Source organism: Polypterus senegalus, chromosome 6 (genome assembly GCF_016835505.1).
Source record: "Polypterus senegalus isolate Bchr_013 chromosome 6, ASM1683550v1, whole genome shotgun sequence".
Lineage (NCBI taxonomy): Eukaryota > Metazoa > Chordata > Cladistia > Polypteriformes > Polypteridae > Polypterus > Polypterus senegalus.
The window spans coordinates 98402298-98423690 of record NC_053159.1 but is presented as its reverse complement, the minus strand read 5'-3'; the positions used below and the strand labels follow the sequence as shown (position 1 = coordinate 98423690).

The following is a 21393-nucleotide window of genomic DNA, read 5'->3' as shown; positions in this document are numbered from 1 at the left end:
GAACCCTTGAAGATTTTTAAATGCAACTCAAGAGCATATTTCTTCTTCTCATCAGTACATCCTAGTCACTCAAGAATTGACTATTTCTTTATAAATAATAATTTATTGCCTACTATCAAATCTTGCAAGTGCAGCACTATTGTTACCTCTGACCACACCCCTTTGATCAAGCACCTTAAATCACTGTGTTCTTCGCACTCATTTTGTATCTGGCTTCTTAACTCTATGACATTAGCTGATGAGAAGTGTACATCACGAATCTCTAAGTAAACTGATTGTTTTTTAGAGACAAAAGCATCTTCAGAAATCTCTGCAGGAATATTCTGCGAAACTCTGCAGGATTTTTTAAGAGGACAGATTATTTCATATCTTTCCCACAAAAATAAATTGGAAACGAAAAAGGTGACAGAGTTCAGTGAAATTACCAGAATAGATCAAGAGTACGCCAGGTCTCCAAATGAGGCACTTTATAGGGAAAGACAGGTTTTTCAATCAGAATTTAACCTCTTGACAAAAAAAGAAATGAAACAGGTCATCTTTAAATCGCAACTTTATTACTATGAACACAGAGAGAAGGCTAATAAGATCTTTGCTCAACAAATCTACAAGCAGCGAGTTCACCACATAATAACAGAAATTACCAACACAGATGGAGATAAAATCATTGACTGTAAAAATATAACCTACACATTTAGAGAGTACTATACAGTAAGTCCTTATATTCAACTCAATTTAAAGAAGACAAGACTCAATCTAATAGTTTTTTGATGCATTACAAATGCCACATCTAGATACTCTTAGTGCAGAGGAACTGAACAAACCTCTAACACTTTGAGAATTATTAGATGCTACAGATTCACTCTATACTGGGAAAGCAGCAGGTCCTGATAGCTACCCAGTGGAATTTTATAAAAAGTTTCAAATAAGTTAGTTCCACTATTATTAGCAACATTTATAGAAGCTAGAGACAACAAAATTCTACCTCAAACTTATCATCCAAGCATTGATTACCATCTATCCATAGAAAAATAAGGATCCATTACAATGTGTCACAGACCTATTTCACTGCTGGATAGTGATATTAAGATACTCTCCAAAGTTCTAGCTACACGGATTGAGAAAGTGCTTCCTCTGTAATATCACAAGACCAAACCAGATTTTTTAAATGCAGACACTTAGCTTCTTATCTTCAGTGTTTATTTTATGTTATATATTCACCCATAAAATCTACCCCACAGGAGACCTATCTTTGGATGCAGAAAAAGCATTTGACATGGTTAAATGGGACTATCAGTTCACCACATTGCCCAAATTGTATATGTGCATTGATAAAACAACTTTATACTAATGTCAATGTCAGTTAATTTATGGAGCACATTAAAAACAACATCAGTAATGCTGTAGCAAAAGTACTTTACAATAAAATATATAATAAACATAAACAAAGTAAATAGAATAAAATATAATAAAAACAATAGAAACCAGTAGTAAATTGAAACAAACAAATGACTGTGAGGAATGAACCATTAGTATCACTGAAGGTCACAGAAAGGAAGAATAAAAATGTTTATTGTTTTATTGAAGGTAACTCCTTAATGTAATTTGGTAATGAATTCCACAGCTGAAGTGCAGCAGCTGCAAAAGCCCTATCCCCCTTAGTTTTGCACTTAGTATGAGGAACAAGAGACAACTGACTGGTAGGTCTAAGCTCTCTGGATGGCTTGTGTATAACACACAATTCAGAAAAATAAGTGGGACCATACTCATGTATTGATTTAAAAACCAGCAGCAAAATTTTTAAATCAGTTCTGAAGCTAAAAGGTAGCCAGTTTAAAGAGGCTAAAATTAGAGAAACAGAATAAAACTTTCTTGCTCCAACATAAAATGCCAGAAGCATTCTGGACCAAATGCAACCTGTGTATCGCTGATTTGCTATCACAGAATATATCGAGTTGCAGTAATCAAGCTGAGAAAAGATAAAAGCATTAGTAATTTTTTGAAGATAAAAATGGCTTAAACTTGGCTATAAGACAAAGATGAAAAAAACAACTCTTGACTACAGAATTTATCTGTTTCTCCAAAGTGTGGTTGCTATCAAAAATAACCCCAAGATTCTGAAAGTGTGGTTTGCAAAATTCCGCAAGAGATATTAAATACTTTCAGAAGGGCAGTCTCAATACTATGAAAATACCTAAAGCCAGATTGATAGATCTCAAATAAATATCTGAGTTAAGATGATCAACCAACTGATTATAAATAATTCTTTCTAATATTTTAACCAAAATTGGCAATTGGGAAATTGGGTGAAAATCAGTTAACACACCAGGATCTAATTCTGAATGTTTAAAAAATGAGGGCACAACCCCCTCACTAATATAACCACTTATAATAGTTAACAATGCTGGACACCAGATATCAAAAGCTTCCAGTAAGAGGTGTGGTGGAACAATATCAAGAGGGCAAAAAGTAGGTCTAAGTGTGTCAATAGTACTTTTAGCTGTGAAAGTGAAACCATATCAAAGGATTCCAAAACTATGCCATTAACAACAGGAAATACATAATCTGTTGGAACAATGTCATAGTGGATAGTATCGATTTCACTGACAAAGAATGAAAGAAACTGCTCACGTGAATGAACAGTATTGTTTAATCCCATGTATGAATGGGAATAAATAGCCACATCAACTACATTAAATAAGACCCTGGGTTTCTTAAAATGAGAGGATACCAAATCTGAGAATTAATCATTATCACACACATGCGCATGGGAGGCAGCTAAAGGGCTTGAATAGTGACAATTCCATGTCGGACCAGGGGATGCTGAGGTGCACTGACTTTTTCTCTCAATCCTCTGCAGACCATTCACGGGAAATTCCACAGGGTTCCTGTGCCCGTGATGACGTCACTTCCTGTCTAGACCTTTAAAGCCGTTGTCTTTGCCACATGTCATCAGTAGCCAGGGCACAATACGGGTGGCTGCCCCAAACCTTTCATGTCTCCTGTCAGTTATTGTGAAATCATGTTTACATTTCTTAACTGCCTCCTGGAAGTTCAACAGAGAAGTCCTAAAAATCGGTTTTGATACAGTCAGCCTGTTCTTCTTCCAGTACCATGCTGCAGGCATGGCACAGCTGCCATGTGGTGTCATTAAACCATAGAGCAGGTCTTCCCTTTTTTACAATATATTTTGAAGGGGGCAATAGAGTCTAAAACAATTATACATGATGAATGTAAAGTTAAGGCAGAATCATTAATACTATCACACCAGTCCAGAAGCCTCTGTATTAACAATATTATTTCAAACTACTTTAAACTACAGTAGAATGTGGTACTCGAAAGGGATGCCCCCTTTCACCACTACTATTTGCAATTGCCATTGAGCCATTGGCAGTTCACTTTTGAAATGTTTCTGAAATAAAGGCGATTACCAGAGAAGGACTTGAAAAGAAAATATCACTTAATGCAAATTATTTGGATACCGTATACTTTATTTTTGCCACAGAGTTCCATACCAGTAGTCCATAATGCAAAGCAGAATTTTAAAACACTAAGGGACTTTGCCCACTGCTCGCTTCGCTTGCCAACCCCTGTGTTTGGTTTTCTAAATACACACTTTTAAGATTTGTTTTTCTTTGAACTTCTGTAAAAACAATATTTGCGTATCTTGCAAGTCCCAATATGCTGAATCTTTTTAATGAGGTCAGTGAGACATGTGTTTAATGACTTTGTACCATAATTCAAGATAAGTTTCTCTGTTTGGAATTTCAGCACAGACAAAACGATCTACATCATCAGCAGTTAATGTTTTTGTTACAAAGTAACTAATAAATGCATGTGCGCTAAACTCCGTTTTTGAAATTCTCAAGATTCTTTATTTGTCACATGCATAGTTATACAAGACAACACGCTGTGAAATACATCCTGATCCGCTTATCAAAAACTGTGCAAAGTTACAAGAATATCAGTTAGATTAACAAAAAGTCATATATTGAAAGATAACAGTATAGTGGAATATAATAAATAAGTAAAATTATATGAATAAAGTAGAATTAAGTGTAAGGTGCAATAGCATAGTGATTATTGTGCAAAACCAAAGTTAGACTGGTGCATAGTTAAATGAGGCACTTTGTTTGTTTGCGCTACTGTGATCTTTACTTTCTTTTATTTATATTTTCTAATTTTCCTACTTTCATATCCTTTAACTTTCTGCACATGTATATAGCGCCATTTTTTTTTTTTTTTGAGCCTTTCTAATTTTACTGCTTTCATAATTTCTAACCTACTCTGCATGTGTTTAGCTCCAACATTTGTAAACGTCTTTATGAAGTTCTACTTTGTCTTTTACTCTTTGTCTGAGCCGGATTGGACGTGCTTTTTTTTTCCAATTCCACTTGTTCCGGGCTGATAATTACTTTCCTTATTTTCTGAATTTGCGCCTCGATTATTCTTTTTTGCACTTTTTTCTCTCCCAACGCTTTTGAGTCTCTTTTCTCTGCGCTGCTTTCTTCTTCGCTTAGATGTTGAAATTTCATTTATAACGTACTGTCCTTATACGCTTTATATGCACAGAGCCCTGAATCTGTGTGTGTTCAAATCCTTTAGACGACTGAATGTTTTGCTACCTCTTGGCTTATTTGATATTGATTGTAAGTAGGGCGTGTCTTGCAAGAATCTCATGTTCCACTTCATCACGAGACGGTCCTGGCACAAAGTCTCATGTTTAAGGTCCACGGCGAGACGCTCTGTGGCCATGGGTCACTTTTCTCCGCACTTTTCTTTTTTCTTCATTTAGTCGTCGACGTTTCATTTCTACCCAATTCATTTCTACCGTATTGACCTTATACACTTTATATGCACTGAGAGCCTTGGAGCTGTGTGTGCTGCGTGACTGCTGTTACACTACTGATTTGTTTTTTCTGCCCGTGGTCTTATTTGTTAAAATTGCTTGTAAGTAGGGCGTGTCTTGCAAGAATCTCATTCTATGTTCCCATGAGACGCACCGTGGCAAGTCTCTTTCGTCTCACGGGTCTTTTAAATGTCTTCTGAGAAGATCACGTATTGTAGCCTTGCTTTTTTTTTCCAGGACAGGATTTCTTTTTATAATAGAGAGATATCTGAACTCAACATTAAATAAAAGTATGCTTTTTCCAGTGAACTCTCTAGTACACAATATCAGACTGGACAAATTAAACAGAATGTGAACAAATGCTCTATTCTCCATCTCACATTAGCAGGAAGAATCCAAACTGTCAAGATGAGCATGCTTCCCAAGCTTCTTTATCTATTTCAGAGCATCCCCATATACATTAACAAATTGTTGTTTAGGAAATTAGACTCAATTATAACCTCATGGCAACAACATGGCACTACCTAACTTTCAGTTTTAGTGCTGGGCTGAAAATAGATAATAAAAGATAAAGTCTTGGGGCCTCAAGCATAACGGCGTGCGTAGAATTCACACTAAAGCATGGCGAACGGACAAAAGTGGAAAGATGCATATGCACAAAAAAATCCAGATGCATAAATCTGTGTGTACGCCAACTTACCGGTACATGTTCTTCCACTACATAAATCATGGTCAACATGAAAAGTAACGCACGTGCACATGCCTGCTGCCAAAACCAGACTTCTCCCAGAATTACACCTCTTTGAATATGCAAATCAATATAAATAGCCCCTTATGTTTCACGTTCTGTGAAAAGACAATGGCAAAAGCACAGGGGAAAAAAGAAGAATTTCAGCGAATACCAAGTAGAGGCAAGGAAACGCATACTATTTGTTGGTTTAAGCAGTAATATAAACAACAAAAGGAAGTTGATCAAGTAACAGAATGGCAGAGAAACTTGAAAGTTCAAGTTCAGAAAGTCGCAAAGTGCCCAAAATAAATAAGAAGTAGTCAGATATCAAAGTCTCAGTGAAAAGGCGAGTTGTAGCCCACCATCTGAGTGTCATATGGAAGAGTATTAGGGTACAGAGAAAAGAAAAACAAAATAGGAACACAGTTGAAAAAAATGTCCAAATGTCAACTTTAATCTCGAAATTTCCACTTTAATCACATAGTTTATTTTGTCATTAAAGTGAACGTCATAAACTTCATCTTAAATCATTTAATTTAATAGTTTCTCAGATCCTATCGTAACTAAAGTAGCATGTTAAATGCTGTGTATTCTATGTGTTCTTTTATGTACTCTATGCGTGTGAATCACTATATGCTTCTTAAATGTTGTAAACTGTCTCTCATTCGGATGTGTGTGACCATAGAAAATTTCATACTTCACCAAAGTCCCTTAGATGATCTGAATCTTAAAACTTTCTATGAATTTTTTTTCACATTTTGGATGCTTAACCGCTTTATATTTAACTGTACACTCAGTACTGAATCCTCGTGAGATTATTGCGTGAGTGTTGTTCATGGCAGAAAGACTGGCACAGATTATACATCAAAGTAATGTACATGTTGTAATCTGTGCTATAACATTATTTTTTATTGTTTCTCTCTAGATGATCCTTTTTCTTTTGTTTTTCTTCAGTTGCATATCTGCCTCAGGTACATCCTGGCCTTCCAAGTTATATCATTCAAATCCATCTATGGAATCCTGAGAAGAGAAGCACATGTTGGCTCTGTAAAATCTGCATCATGTCTTTTCAATATGCGGTGTATTGGCTAGGGCACTGAGCCTTAAAATCCAAGGGTTTTAGTTCAATTCCTGCCTTTGCACTAATATATGGTGCTAAGCAAGTCACCTAACTTGCCTGATCTGCTATAATAAAGATGAATTTAAGCAGTTGTAATGCATTGTAAACTTGTGGGTCACCTTGGATAAAATCACTAGCCAAATATGTAATCATAATAAAAGCCTTTGTTGTTTCAGCATTTGAATTAATGCAGCAAATTGAACGCTTGTTTCAAAGTTGTATCTTTTTTTTATTTTTTCTGAAGGGTTTCTTCTTGTTTTTTTTGTCTTTGTGACATACATACAGTAACGTTCAATTATATAGAAAACTGAGTGCTGCCTCATTAAAGATTTAGGTGGTCTCACTCAGTGGTCCCATGACGTCAACAATGGTGTTATCTTTTTAAAAGAGATGCTGAGACAATGGTGGAGGGTGACCTGTATGCAGATTCATAATTCAAAATTAATGGATCCACAGATTGTATTTTTGTATGTTTGGCAGAAGTTTGTTGAGAAAAATGCAATGAAGTGTCTGCTTAAATTCAAGATATATAAATTACTTGACAGACCCTGCCCTGGTCTATAAGAAATCAAAAACAAAGGTGCATGTGTTGAGCATCATCATAGCCTTTACCTACTGTGGCGACAGGGCAATTGGAAGGGCAAGTCATCACCATTGAGACTGTTCTGATTTTTATCCCTTTGGAAGTGAACGTTTATCTTTGTTTGGCTGGTTTGAGCTTGATGATTTTCTGTTTTTTCAGTCTGAATTTATTGAATCTGCACTAACAAACTTGTGGGTGTGTTCAGTGTTACTTTGTAAAGTATAGTGGGGAGCTGGTACAAGGCTACCAAACACACTATCAGGAATTGGGTTTTACGAAGGGCTTCCTGGATTACCACCTACTTATTACCAGGAAGAGGCCAAAGTATGACTCCAGACATTGATTCAAAAACTCTGCCACTTCACCCTGAATTTGGCTTATGAGATTTTGTGTTTAAAATGGTGTTCTGGAATATCTGATGATGAAATTTTGCATTGCAGTCTGGGGCAGTGTAACTCGAAATTGACCTGTGCACCGTAAGGGGTTCTAAGATTACTTGATTGTCTGGTTAATTGGCTTCTGTGGCGGCTATTAACAACAGATTGCTTGAAAGAATACAGTTAAAACAGTAGTGTAACCTGTCCAGCCCTTAAACCAAAGCCAATCCAATGACAATCTCACAACAGTGCACTTCAAGTTAAGCCTTTTGGTGTTAACACTCAAACAGAGTGTTAAGAGGTGAAATGGTCATGGATACCTAGCAGAACATTCACCCTGATGTGCTTTGGTTTGTGTCTAAAAGTAGCACCTGCAGATATAAAATGAACCGGTGCACTTCTGTCAATTTCTTCTTCGTATCTAGTTCAGGTATCTATCTCCTACCATTTCCAGCAGACTAACTGGAAAACAAAGACTCATACCCTGGATGATATGCACATTGACATGACTTTCCAAATAGGTATTGTTTTGCCTCACATATACAATTGCACTGTGCAGGAGGGTGAAGGTGTGTGCTGGCCTATACTGTACATCAGTTCCTTTGGCAATACAGGAAGACAAGTATAGCCTAACTGAAAGCACCATTTGAGAAAAGCCTGTTGTGGTGAATCCCTGCTGCATAGGCAGCCATTAGTGGCCAATGGCTTACAGAGTAACACATAACATCTACTGTATACGACCAACAAGTTGCCTATATGGTATTGAGCATACAACAGATGTAATCACATGATATTACTCTTATGAAGCAGGAGATTTCCATGTTGGTCCTGGCTGTCGTACTTAAGCCTTTATCATCGTCTTGGGAATTACCTGTCATGTTCGTTCGCACATATTCTGTGTGGGCTATCTAGGTTTCAGCACAGAGGTGCAGAAGGCTGCCTACCATGTATTCTGGTACATGACATTTTTTAGTCTCTTCATGATGTGAGGATCTTTTCTCCATAGGTCCTCCCCTCAGAATATTGGCATGTGCTAATGGAACAAGGCAGTGTGCAATAGTTGGCATTACTGACTATGGATGGTCTGTTTTAGTTCTGTATTATGCTCTTTGGTCTTGTCAGTGCCAGGGTTACATCTCAGTGACACTCTGATGAAGTAACATTGGGTTTTCATAACAGACTGAGCATTGGGTTTTCATAACAGACTAAGCATAGCTTTGGGACCCAAGCTCAACTCTCCACTAGTGAGAAAGAATGTGCGGCAGTACTGTGGACCACGAAAAAGGTCAGAGTCACAAAGCTGTGACCTGGGTCTTTTAAAGCTCAGCAACATCTCCTTTGGCCCACCAGGTGGGCGCTGCTGCATTCATTTTCTTTTCAGGTGTTTCACTGGAAGGACTGCAGAATCATGTCTCTAGGTGTGTTGAGACTGTTGAGGCTACAATTAAAATGCTCATTCCTGTTTGGGATGAGTTCAATTTTTGATCAGGACAGCATTTTCCACAAGTAGTTTATTTAACAATATTTGAGTAAAAATGCATGTGTTTTAGATGCTGTGAGCATAGAAGTAGTTTATGTGGCAGGCACATAATTTTTTTTTTGTGTGATTTTTGCCAATGCAAGAAATAAATTGTTGCTGTTGTTTTTGTTGTCCAGCATTGGTCTCCATAGATGCCTATCTATCAGGAACTTTTTATATCTGTCTGCATGAAAGCATGAATAAAAAAGTCTTCTCGATTATCAATACAAGCTACATGGGGAAAACATTTTAAAAAATGCTATTTTGAGTGGATTATTCCTTTAACAGAAGAAAGTTATTTGTCATTGGCAAATAATTGCAGTTCAGTTTCTGTTTTGAATGTCCCCCTATCTAATCCTTTGTTTGAGTTTGTTTGTCCTACTGAGCATAATCTAATTTTGAGGGTTGGGACACCAATTATGTTACTGAAAACTTTACAACCACCGAGACTTTGTAATGGCACGAGACTTCAGGTCACGTGTCTGCGAAAGAACCTAATTGAGGCAACTCAATTTTACTGGCAGTTGCTCAGGGGAGAGAGTTTGTATTCCTCGCATCCCCGTTATACCCTCTGGTCTCCCATTTCAATTCAAATGCCTCCAATTTCCAGTAAGGCTCTGCTTCACGATGACAATTAATAAGTCTCAGGGACAGACCCTACAAAAGGTTGCCATTGATTTGAGGCAAGATTGCTTTTCTCTTGGACAATTATACGTTGCATGCTCAAGAGTAAGCTCGCACAGCTTGGTCATATTACAACTGGAGTGCTGAACTGACAACGTGGTATACAAAGAGATCCTTAACAAATAATTATTGGTATATTTTCCCTCAGTTTAAAAAGGTTTACTTTTCTTCTTAATAAAAATTTAAAGTATGTATATGTATGTGTATATGTATATATGTGTATGTATGTGTGTATATGTATGTGTATATATATATCTATACTAATAAAAGGCAAAGCCCTCACTGACTCACTCACTCACTCACTGACTCACTTATCACTAATTCACCAACTTCCCATGTAGGTAGAAGGCTGAAATTTGGCAGGCTCATTCCTTACAGCTTACTTACAAAAGTTGGGCAGGTTTCATTTCGAAAATCTACACGTAACAGTCATGACGGTCGACAACGTCCGCCATGTTGAACTTTCTTATTTATGGCCCCATCTTCACGAAATTTAGTAGCGGCTTCCCTGCGTTAACCGAAACCGATGTACGTACTTATTTTGATTGTATGACGCCACTGTCGGCCGCCATATTGAACTTTCCAACATTACTAATTTTCCAACTTCCTGTGTAGGTAGAAGGCTGACCCCATCTTCACGAAATTTGGTAGGTGGCTTCCCTTCGCTAACCAAAACCGATGTACGTACTTATTTCGGTGGTATGACGCCACTGTCGGCCGTCATATTGAACTTTCCAACGTCACTAATTCTCCAACTTCCCATGTAGGTAGAAGGCTGAAATTTGGCAGGCTCATTCCTTACAGCGTACTTACAAAAGTTAAGCAGGTTTCTTTTCAAGGTTCTACGCGTAACGGTCATAACGGTTGACAACGTTCGCCATGTTGAACTTTCTAATTTATGGCCCCATCTTCACGAAATTTGGTAGGTGGCTTCCCTGTGCTAACCAAAACCGATGTACGTACTAATTTCAGTGGTATGATGCCACTGTCAGCCGCCATATTGAAGTTTCCAATGTCACTAATTCTCCAACTTCCCGTGTAGGTAGAAGGCTGAAATTTGGCAGGCTCATTCCTTACAGCATACTTACAAAAGTTAAGCAGGTTTCATTTTGAAATTCTACGCGTAACGGTCATAACGGTCAACAACGTCCGCCATGTTGAACTTTCTTTTTCATGGCCCCATCTTCACGAAATTTAGTAGGCGGCTTCCCTGCGCTAACCGAAACCAATGTACGTACTTATTTCGGTGGTATGACGCCACTGTCAGCCGCCATATTGAACTTTCCAACGTCACTAATTCTCCAACTTCCCGTGTAGGTAGAAGGCTGAAATTTGGTACTTATTTCGGTGGTATGATGCCACTGTCGGCTGCCATATTGAACTTTTCAACGATCTTTGTTACTTATGGGCCCATCTTCAAGAAATTTGGTACGCGGGTTCCCAACACTAACTGAATCCTACTTACATACATATATACGTCCATAGCCTGCAGCTCGGTCGCCGTGTGAGGCGGCGGGTCCCCATCCCAACGCCTCCCACGTTGTTGGCTGCCTGCCTATATAAGGCCATCCGTCGCTCCAATCTCTACATTCCCTTCCTTGCTTCGCCACGGGATTCACGTCTCCCTACTGATAACTACAGCCTTTTTATTTAATCCACGGCTTCTCCGCTCTTTTATTGTTTGTTTATTACGATTATAGTTATTGTGTAGGTATTTTAGACTTACTTTACATTGTTCAGGTACCCATTTCCTTTATCATTCCAACCGTACCCCCATTAATATGTCTATTGAGGTGATCACCATCGATCAAAGAACTGTCACTTACCGAGTGGTTTCCATGCCCGGAGATGGCACCTACCTTTTCCATTCTCTTTGTTACATATTGCACGGCCATATCAGGCTCAATCTTGATATCCAGAGGAACATTGTGTCTTATGTATTGAATGACTGGGACAGGTTCAAGGTGTGGACTGATGACGGTACAGGAGATAATTACTCTACACAGGAGCACTAGAAGAGTGAAATGCTTAAGCCCTTCACCTATGCATCTGCATGTGAGTTGATGGCTGCCGGTGAATTGTTCGGTTGTCGCTTTCAAGTGTACCGAAATCGCCAAATATTTTACACCTTTCGACAACCGCCAATGCCTCTTAAACATTTTAGATTGACAGGTGACGATTTCAGTAGTGAACACTTTGATGTTTATGAATGTTTAAACTCTCAAGAGCTGGATGTGAAGTTATCGATGAAACCGGTTGTATACTTACAACGCTTGACAGATGCCAAATGTCTCTTCAACACAAGTCCCACAAATACTGTCGTAATTGAAACAAACCATGAAACTCAAACCGATTATGACAGCAGCAATCCAAGCTGTGAGATTTGAAACAAGATTACTGTTCACATGGCCAACTGTACCTTGCATGCTCAAGAGTAAGCTCAGCGCACAGCTTGGTCATATTACAACCGGAGGGCCGAACTGACAACGTGGCATACAAAGAGATCCTTAACAAATAATTATTGGTATATTTTCCCTCAGTTTAAAAAGGTTCAATTTTCTTCTTAATAAAAATTTTAATGCAGTACTTTGCTGCTGCAAAGCGCAGGTATTTTGCTAATATATATCTATACTAATAAAAGGCAAAGCCCTCACTCACTCACTCACTCACTCACTCATCACTAATTCTCCAATTTCCTGTGTAGGTAGAAGGCTGAAATTTGGCAGGCTCATTCCTTACAGCTTACTTACAAAGGTTGGGCAGGTTTCATTTCGAAATTCTACGCCTAATGGCCATAACTGGAAGGTATTTTTCTCCATTAACTGTAATAGAGTTGAGCTGAAAAGACGTGGGGGGGCGGAGTTTCGTGTGACATCATCACGCCTCCCACGTAATCACATGAACTGACTGTCAACGCAGTGCGTAGAAAACCAGGAAGACCTCCAAAAAGCGCTTAAGAAAACATGCATTATATAATTGAGAAGGCAGCGAAACAATAAGAAGCGAGCGAGTGACATATACTACCATATTCATGAGTGCTGCTACCTCGGAAAGAAAGCAAGGTGTAAACCTAAACTTTAAATTAAGTTCATAGACAGGCTACCGCTGGCGTTTCACATGCCCACAGGTAATGCGGGATACAAGTTTAATGAGAGGACGCAGGATATAAACGAGAGTTTTGATCACTTTGTAACTAAGTTAAAATTGTAGGTGAAGGGGTGTGCTTATGCAAATTCTGAGAGACTGTGTTTGTGGGGGATTGACAGTTAAGGCGGGTGGGGGAGTCGCGTCATCATTTCCCCTCCCATTCATCTCATTTCGCTCTGAGCTGAACTCCGCAACTAACGCCGTCTTCCGAAGCAACTTCGTCAGACTGCCACCAAATACTCACAGAAAAATCCACAAGTTAATACACACGCTGTCTCTAGAGTTTCTCCACACTGAATCCTCCAGGCACTACTTACAAAAGGTCACATTGACAATCGTGTTACGTTATTTTTAAAATCTTTCCTTTTCTTAGCACAAGCACAGCTGAGAAGCTTCGATGCATGTGCTCCATAACGCGTTAAAAAATGATGCATTTAATCACACTTTGCATTACAAGCAAAGGGGAGCTTTTCTCAATGCATGATTTTCTGGTACACCGATTACATTGATCAGCGCATCCCGATTCATTTTACCCTCGCACCACCTTAGTTTGAGAAGAAGTATGAAAAAATATGAGGTTAACACAGAAAAACAGATCACCAATTCAAGCTTTATGAATAATCGATTCGCCATCAATAATTGTTTTGGTAAAGCCATCCTCCTTCCATTTTATAATTTTTCCGCCACTAGCCATGATTAAATGAATGGTAAAAAAGTAAGAGCAAAGCGAGGGTGACTTATTTAGGCAGGCATATATATGACAGCAACACTCATGACAATGTCAATCATGTTACGTTATTATTAAAATGTCTCCTGCCAAGCAAAAGTCGAGCAGCCAGCGCGCGTGCATAGCTGTGCCGGCCTTTGAGACGCTGACTGCGCTTCTGCCTTAAGTCAAAGTGAGCACTTTTAATTTTTTTCATCCTCCCCCTGCGCTATAGCCCAGACAAATGCAAACACGGGACCCCTTTTCTACACCACGGCAAAATAATATTAAGGCGATTCACACTTTCTTTTGCACGTATACGATTATGAGGTCCTCAGCTCGGATTATGAAGACACACACACGAGTGGAGGACTGACAGTGCCATCACAGCCGATTAATGGAGGGAAGTCTCACCAGTCTACACAAGACCCACTGCGACTGTCCCCAAAAGGCGATCATAACGTCAGTGAACACATCTCTATACTATATAAAAGAAAAGGCAACTTTCCTTTCTTTACACCTTTTTTCCTTTTATCCCAAACCAAAGCCTTTCTCTCTTAACACTGCAGAGGACACAAAACTAATTTTCTTTAAATGCCGGTAAGGCACATTACCAGAGGCACAAATTTGAACGTTCACATAGAAAATGTAATTTCAATGTACCTGTACTTCTTAAAACGTTAATGTTTTACTGTTTAATAACTTATAGACTATAATTTATTATTTTTCCCTTGCACTCAGTGACCAAACCTATACACACACATATTGACACATACAAACATACACACAAGTATATGTATGTGTATATATACACACACACACACACATACATACATACATACATACATATATACATACATACACACATTTATATAATTTGTGTGTGTGTATGTATGTATGTGTGTGTATATATGATGTAGATAGGTATGTATATATATATATGTGTATATGTAGATATGTATATAGATATGTAGATATGAAGATATGTATGTGTATATATATGTATATATGTATGTATGTATGGGTTGGCACCCTGCCCAGGATTGGTTCCTGCCTTGTGCCCTGTGTTGGCTGGGATTGGCTCCGGCAGACCCCGTGACCCTGTATTCGGATTCAGCGGGTTAGAAAATGGATGGATGTATGTATGTATGTATGTATGTGTGTGTGTGTGTGTGTGTGTGTGTGTGTGTATATATGACAGCAGCAATTCAAGCTGTGAGAAAACAGTAAAAAAGAGGCATGTCAGACGTCGTGGTACATTTTCTGATGCAGCTAGACGAAAACAACTTTGTGACGCTGCCGCCAAATACACAAAACAATTACTTTGACAATCATGTTACATTATTTTTAAAATGTTTCCTTTTCTTTTTCATAACTTCTTTAACACATGACATCGCTAAGCTGGTATTTTGCTATATATATATATATCACAGCGACACTCATAACAGTGACAAAACAATTTCATTGACAATCATGTTACGTTATTTTCAAAATATTTCCTTTTCTTTCTCTTTCTTTCTTTAACACACTACTTCTCCGCTGCCAAGCGCGGGCATATATATATATAGATAGATAGAGATATATATATATAGATAGATATGAGAACAACATATATATATATATTTATAGATAGATATATATATATATAGATAGATATGAGAACAACATATATATATATATATAGATAGATAGATAGAGATATATATATATATATATATATAGATAGATAGATATGATAACAACACTCATATCAATGACAAAACAATTACATTAACAACCATGTTACGTTATTTTTAAAAATTTTTCCTTTTCTTTTTCATACCTTCTTTAACACACTACTTCTCCGCTGCGAAGCACGGGTATTCTGCTAGTATATGTATATATATATATATATATATGTATATGTGTTTGTTTGTGTATATATATGTGTATAAATTTATATATACTCAGCAAAAAACAAAACGTCCTCTGACTTTCAACTGTTTTTACTTTCAGTAAACTTAATGTGTAAATATTTGTATGAACACTAAAAGAGTCAACACCATAAGACATAAACTAAAAATGTTTCACAATGTGTCCCTGAATGAAGGGAGGCTAAAATTCAAAAGTACCAGTCAGTATCTGGTGTGGCCACCAGCTGCTTGAAGTACTGCAGTGCATCTCCTCCTCATGGACTGGACCAGATTTGTCAGTTCTTGCTGTGAGATGTTACCCCACTCTTCCACCAAGGCACCTGCAAGTTTCTGGACATTTCTGGGGGGAATGGTCCTAGCCATCGATCCAAATCGATCCCGCTCCAGGGTACAGGCCTCGGTGTAACGCTCATTCCTTCGACAATAAACACGAATCCGTCCATCACCCCTGGTGAGACAAAACCGTGACTCATCAGTGAAGAGCACTTTTTGCCACTCCTGTCTGGTCCAGCGAAGGTGGGTTTGTGCCCATGGGTGGCGTTGTTGCTGGTGATGTCTGGTAAGAACCTGCCTTACAACAGGCCTACAAGCCTTCAGTCCAGACTCTCTCAGCCTATTGCGGACAGTCTGAGCACTGATGGAGGGATTGTGTGTTCCTGGTGTGACTCGGGCAGTTGTTGTGGCCATCCTGTACCTGTCACGCAGGTGTGATATTCGGATGTACCGATCCTGTGCAGGTGTTGTTACACGTGGTCTTCCACTGCGAGGATAATCAGCTGTCCTTCCTTTCCCCCTGTAGCGCTGTCTTAGGCGTCTCACAGTGTGGACATGGCAATTTATTGCCCTAGCCACATCAGCAGTCCTCATGCCTCCCTGCAGCATGCCTAATGCACGTTCACGCAGATGAGCAGGGACCCTGGGCATCTTTCTTTGGGTGTTTTTCACAGTCGGTAGACAAGTCTCTTTAGTGTCCTGCGTTTTTAGAACTGTGACTTTAAATGCCTACTTTCTGTAAGCTGTTAAGGTCTTAACGACCATTCCACAGGTGCATGTTGATTAATTGATTATGGTTAATTGAACATGCATGGAAAACATTGTTTAAACCCTTTATAGTGAAGATCTGTAACGTTATTCGGATTTTTAAAACATTATTGTTGAAATACACAGTCCTGAAAAAGGGACGTTTCTTTTTTTGCTGAGTATATATGTTTATATGTGTGTGTGTGTGTGTGTATATATATATATATATATGACAGCAACACTCATAACGGTGACAAAACAGTTACATTGACAATCATGTTACGTTATTTTCAAAATGTTTCCTTTTCTTTTTCATATTTTCTTTAACACACTACTTCTCCACTGCGAAGCGCGGGTATTTTGCTAGTTCTTTAATATAATACAGTATATTCCACTACAGTATTTAAGTCTTCTAAGGTTCTTCATCTTTATAGACACAGAAAAAAGATTTGGATAAAGTCAAATGCTTTTTTACTTATTAAAATGGGTTTGATCTACAATATATCTCCATGGATTAAAATATTGTACTCTAATCCAGAACCTTTGGTTCATATACATAAATTCTGACTATTTTGAATTGGAACCCCCTAATAAGATAGAAATTCCTGTTTTCCACAATGCCTTTTTTGTAATTGTTATTTGAAACCCTAGCTATTCATGTTTGTATGATACCCAATTAAAACAGGGATCATAGGGGACAGGCAGGGGCAGAAAATGTATCTTTATCCTAATCATGTGTCTGTGTCTCTGAGTCAAACAGTACTGACATTCATAACAAATCTGTTGGGTGAATTTCATAGTCTCTTGGTGTACAATCAACTTGAACAAAAGAGTTCTCGTCCCAGTGAAGGATCTTGCACCCCAGGTTAAACACAATTCATTTTCATTGATGATGACAGAATTTGTTTAAATATGAATTCAAGTGTAACTGTTACGAGGAAAACGGTTAAAGATTTGTTAAAACCTAATCAAAACAATTTGGTAGAAAGTATTAAAAAAAGACATTAGTAGGTGGTCTGCTGTGGGCTGGCGCCCTGCCCAGGGTTTGTTTCCTGCCTTGCACCCTGTGTTGGCTGGGATTGGCTCCAGCAGACCCTCGTGACCCTGTAGTTAGGATATAGCGGGTTGGATAATGGATGGATGGATTAGTATGTGGTTATTCCTTCTAGGGAGTTATTCATTCCACTTCCGCTATTCCAGGCAGGAGCATTAACATTTTCAAAATGAAGACTTATCTTAGGCTGCTTTACTTCTTTCAGACCATACCAGTTAATATCAGCAGATCTTTTTGTTCATTCACTTGGAATTCAGAAGAACTGCACATTAAAAAAAAGGTGTCATGGTGCTGTCCACCTTTCTGTTCTCTTACTGGATTGCAAGTATATGTACAATGACATTTTGGAAGGTGGCAGGCTCTCTTAGTTTAAAGAACCTCCTTATATTCTGATTTTAAGAGAATCTCTGTTATTCAGATTATGAATAAATTGTGTTATTTAGATTGCAGTTCTTTTAGGATAGTTCTAAATAGGACGACACTCTGTATCCTTTTCAAGATGCCTCAGAGTCATAAGCACATCTCTGTATTATGGTATCTTTAATCTATGCACATTAAAATTGTTTGCTGTATGTCAAGCATATTTTTTGACATACTTAGGGTTGCCAGACGTTCCTTATATACGGGACATGTCCCATATTTGTCCCCTGTCCCGTACTGACTTTTCAGGGACACCCAAATGTCCTGTATTTGGTTCATTTTCAAATTTTGTAATAAATGTATATTTTTACTACCTTCTTATGGTACTTAGTTGTAACTTTATAAGTAATTATACTTTCTTTTCTCAGATTCTCTTGATGAAAATAACCCAAATGTAACGAGGAAACGAGTGTTTGCTGCCTGTTTGCAACTTGTTCAATTGCTGTGGTTGGCTGAGAACAGCGACACTGTTACTGTTTTGCTGTCCAGCCATGCTGCTGTGCAGTTCTGCTTAACACTAGAATTACCAGAGCCTACGAAAAAACTCGTAATTCCGTCCCACCTTAAACTGCTTCTTAAATCCCTTCACACCTCTCCGCCAGCGTCCTTTGTTCTCTAAATGTGCTGATAAAGAGAAGCTAGGAGCAGCCGGCTATTCCATCCCCCACCAATTTAGAACGTGCACGAACTTCTCTCAGCTCATGCCTTGATTGAGTATCAGGGAGTGAAGTGGAGTTTTAGAGTGGAAATAATAGATCGTTGTTTGGAACACACGCATTTCATGTCTGTTCCGTTTCTACAGTAATCTGTGTCAACACATTGTTAAAACAGAAACTTTTTATATTCTAGTAGTAGATGACAAAATGTAGGCATAAACTATATAATGTATGAAGCCTGAAGTCCAAATAGCAAAGAAACATTTTCACAAGAATAACACAATTGCACTTTTATTCAAACATATAACTGCAGAAAGAAAAAGCCGCCTTAACATGCGACATTGACACCAGTTTACTATAACTGACTCCGTGGTTCAATAGATACAGCCCCGCTTGGAATCAAGGGTCACGGGTTCGATCCTGCGCCCCTCCCTTTTGAGAAGTAAACTGTTCTTAGTCTTACTGTTTTAGAATAAAAACATACATTTGATTTCAGTCTGTAACAGCCGGTGCAATTTATGATCTTTGTAAAGGTTAGCTTTTTTTTTATTCACTTTTCACTCTCTCAGTCGCGTTCAGAATCAATCCATACAACCCCATCTGACACGGCTGTTTTCACTAAAGACGCTATAGCTCTGCAGTGTACTACGATGCATACTAACGCACAATCACCCCCCGGTTCTGACACACAAACGCTGGCGAAGCTGCCTTCTTCGTATCTCACCGTCACTTGCTTTTCTTTTTATTCAGTTTTATTGAGTGTTCCTGCCAGTCTCCGCATGTTGCTGTATGCTTTTTCTTTTGCACCCAGGACATGCAGAAGAAAGAATGGTAAAGACCAACTTCGGCGCTATATGCAATCATCAGACACTCCCCATCTGCCCCGTCGTTCAAACACAGGAACATATATTGGTGTAAAAGTATAACAAAAGTGCACTTTTATTCAAGTGCACTTTTTCCATCGCCTTTTCCTGTAAGAAGCAGTGTACACACTTCTCTCTATGCTGTGGTTTCTATTACACACCTGAAAGAAAGACAATATATGTGAAAATATAATCGCACTAATGCAATATTATTTGAAAACGAACAGCGTCAGATCGGGCGTGAATTTATGCAGGAACTGGAAATTCTCTGATGCGGACCTTCCCCCAGGGAAGAAAGTACAGTGTCAGGTGCTCATTCAGTGTAATAGAAACCATAGCACAGAGAGGTGTGTACACGGCAACAAGTACACGTGTCGTAAATGTAGGAAGGACGGTCCTTGGGTGTGTGGGAACTGTTAATATTTGAATGTGATGATTTTATATAGCACGGAATGAAAATCTGCACTTCTTAGCATTGCACCATGCAAGATGTCGTATCAATCGCCTACTGTATCTTGCTTTCTTTTTTCTTCGGTTATACAGGTAGTTTTGAATAAAAGTGCACTTGTTTTGTTTGCGAAATGAAGTGTCTGCGTGCACTTTTCGTGGCATTACACGTGTATTTTTGAGCATGCCCGTTTGAGCAGTATAAAAGTATTGAAAAGTATAACAAAACAACGGGCAGATGGAGAGTGTCTGATGATTGCATATAGCGCCGAACTTACTGCTCTTTACTATTCTCTCCTCTGCGTGCCCTGGAGTACAAAAGAAACAGAATACAGACGCGCTATAGCTCTGTTCTGTACCACGATGCATACTAACGCCCCGGTTCTGACACACAGACGCTGGCGAAGCTGTCTTCTTCGTATCTCACCGTCACTTGATTTTCTTTTTATTCAGTTTTATTGAGTGTTCCTGCCAGTCCCCGCATGTTGCTGTATGCTGGATATGTTCATATGTATTGTCTCTTTCTTTCAGGTGTGTAATAGAAACCACAGCATAGAGAGAAGTGTGTACACTGCTTCTTACAGGAAAAGGCGATGGAAAAAGTGCACTTGAATAAAAGTGCACTTTTGTTATACTTTTACACCAATATATGTTCCTGTGTTTGAACGACACGGGCAGATGGGGAGTGTCTGATGATTGCATATAGCGCCGAAGTTGGTCTTTACCATTCTTTCTTCTGCATGTCCTGGGGTGCAAAAGAAAAAGCATACAGCAGGAACACTCAATAAAACTGAATAAAAAGAAAAGCAAGTGACGGTGAGATAAGAAGAAGGCAGCTTCGCCAGCGTTTGTGTGTCATAACCTTGGGGGGCGTTAGTATGCATCGTGGTACACTGCAGAGCTATAGCGCGTCTTTAGTGAAAACAGCCGTGTCAGATGGGGTTGTATGGATTGATTCTGAACGCGAAGTGCAATTGTGTTATTCTTGTGAAAATGTTTCTTTGCTATTTGGACTTCAGGCTTCATACATTATATAGTTTATGCCTACATTTTGTCATCTACTACTAGAATATAAAAAAAGTTTCTGTTTTAACAATGTGTTGACACAGATTACTGTAGAAACGGAACAGACATGAAATGCGTGTGTTCCAAACAACGATCTATTATTTCACTCTAAAACTCCACTTCACTCCCAGATACTCAATCAAGGCATGAGCTGAGAGAAGTTCGTGCACGTTCTAAATTGGTGGGGGGATGGAATAGCCGGCTTCTCTTTATCAGCACATTTAGAAGACAAAGGGCGCTGGC

At 38.6% G+C, this 21393-nt stretch overlaps 1 protein-coding gene across 1 annotated transcript in view; it reads left to right on the top strand.

Moving 5' to 3' along the window:
* The window catches only part of LOC120531332 (double C2-like domain-containing protein beta), a 283023-nt gene that overhangs the window by 236818 nt on the left and 24812 nt on the right, over window positions 1-21393 (top strand). The gene's annotated exons all lie outside the window — the stretch shown is intronic.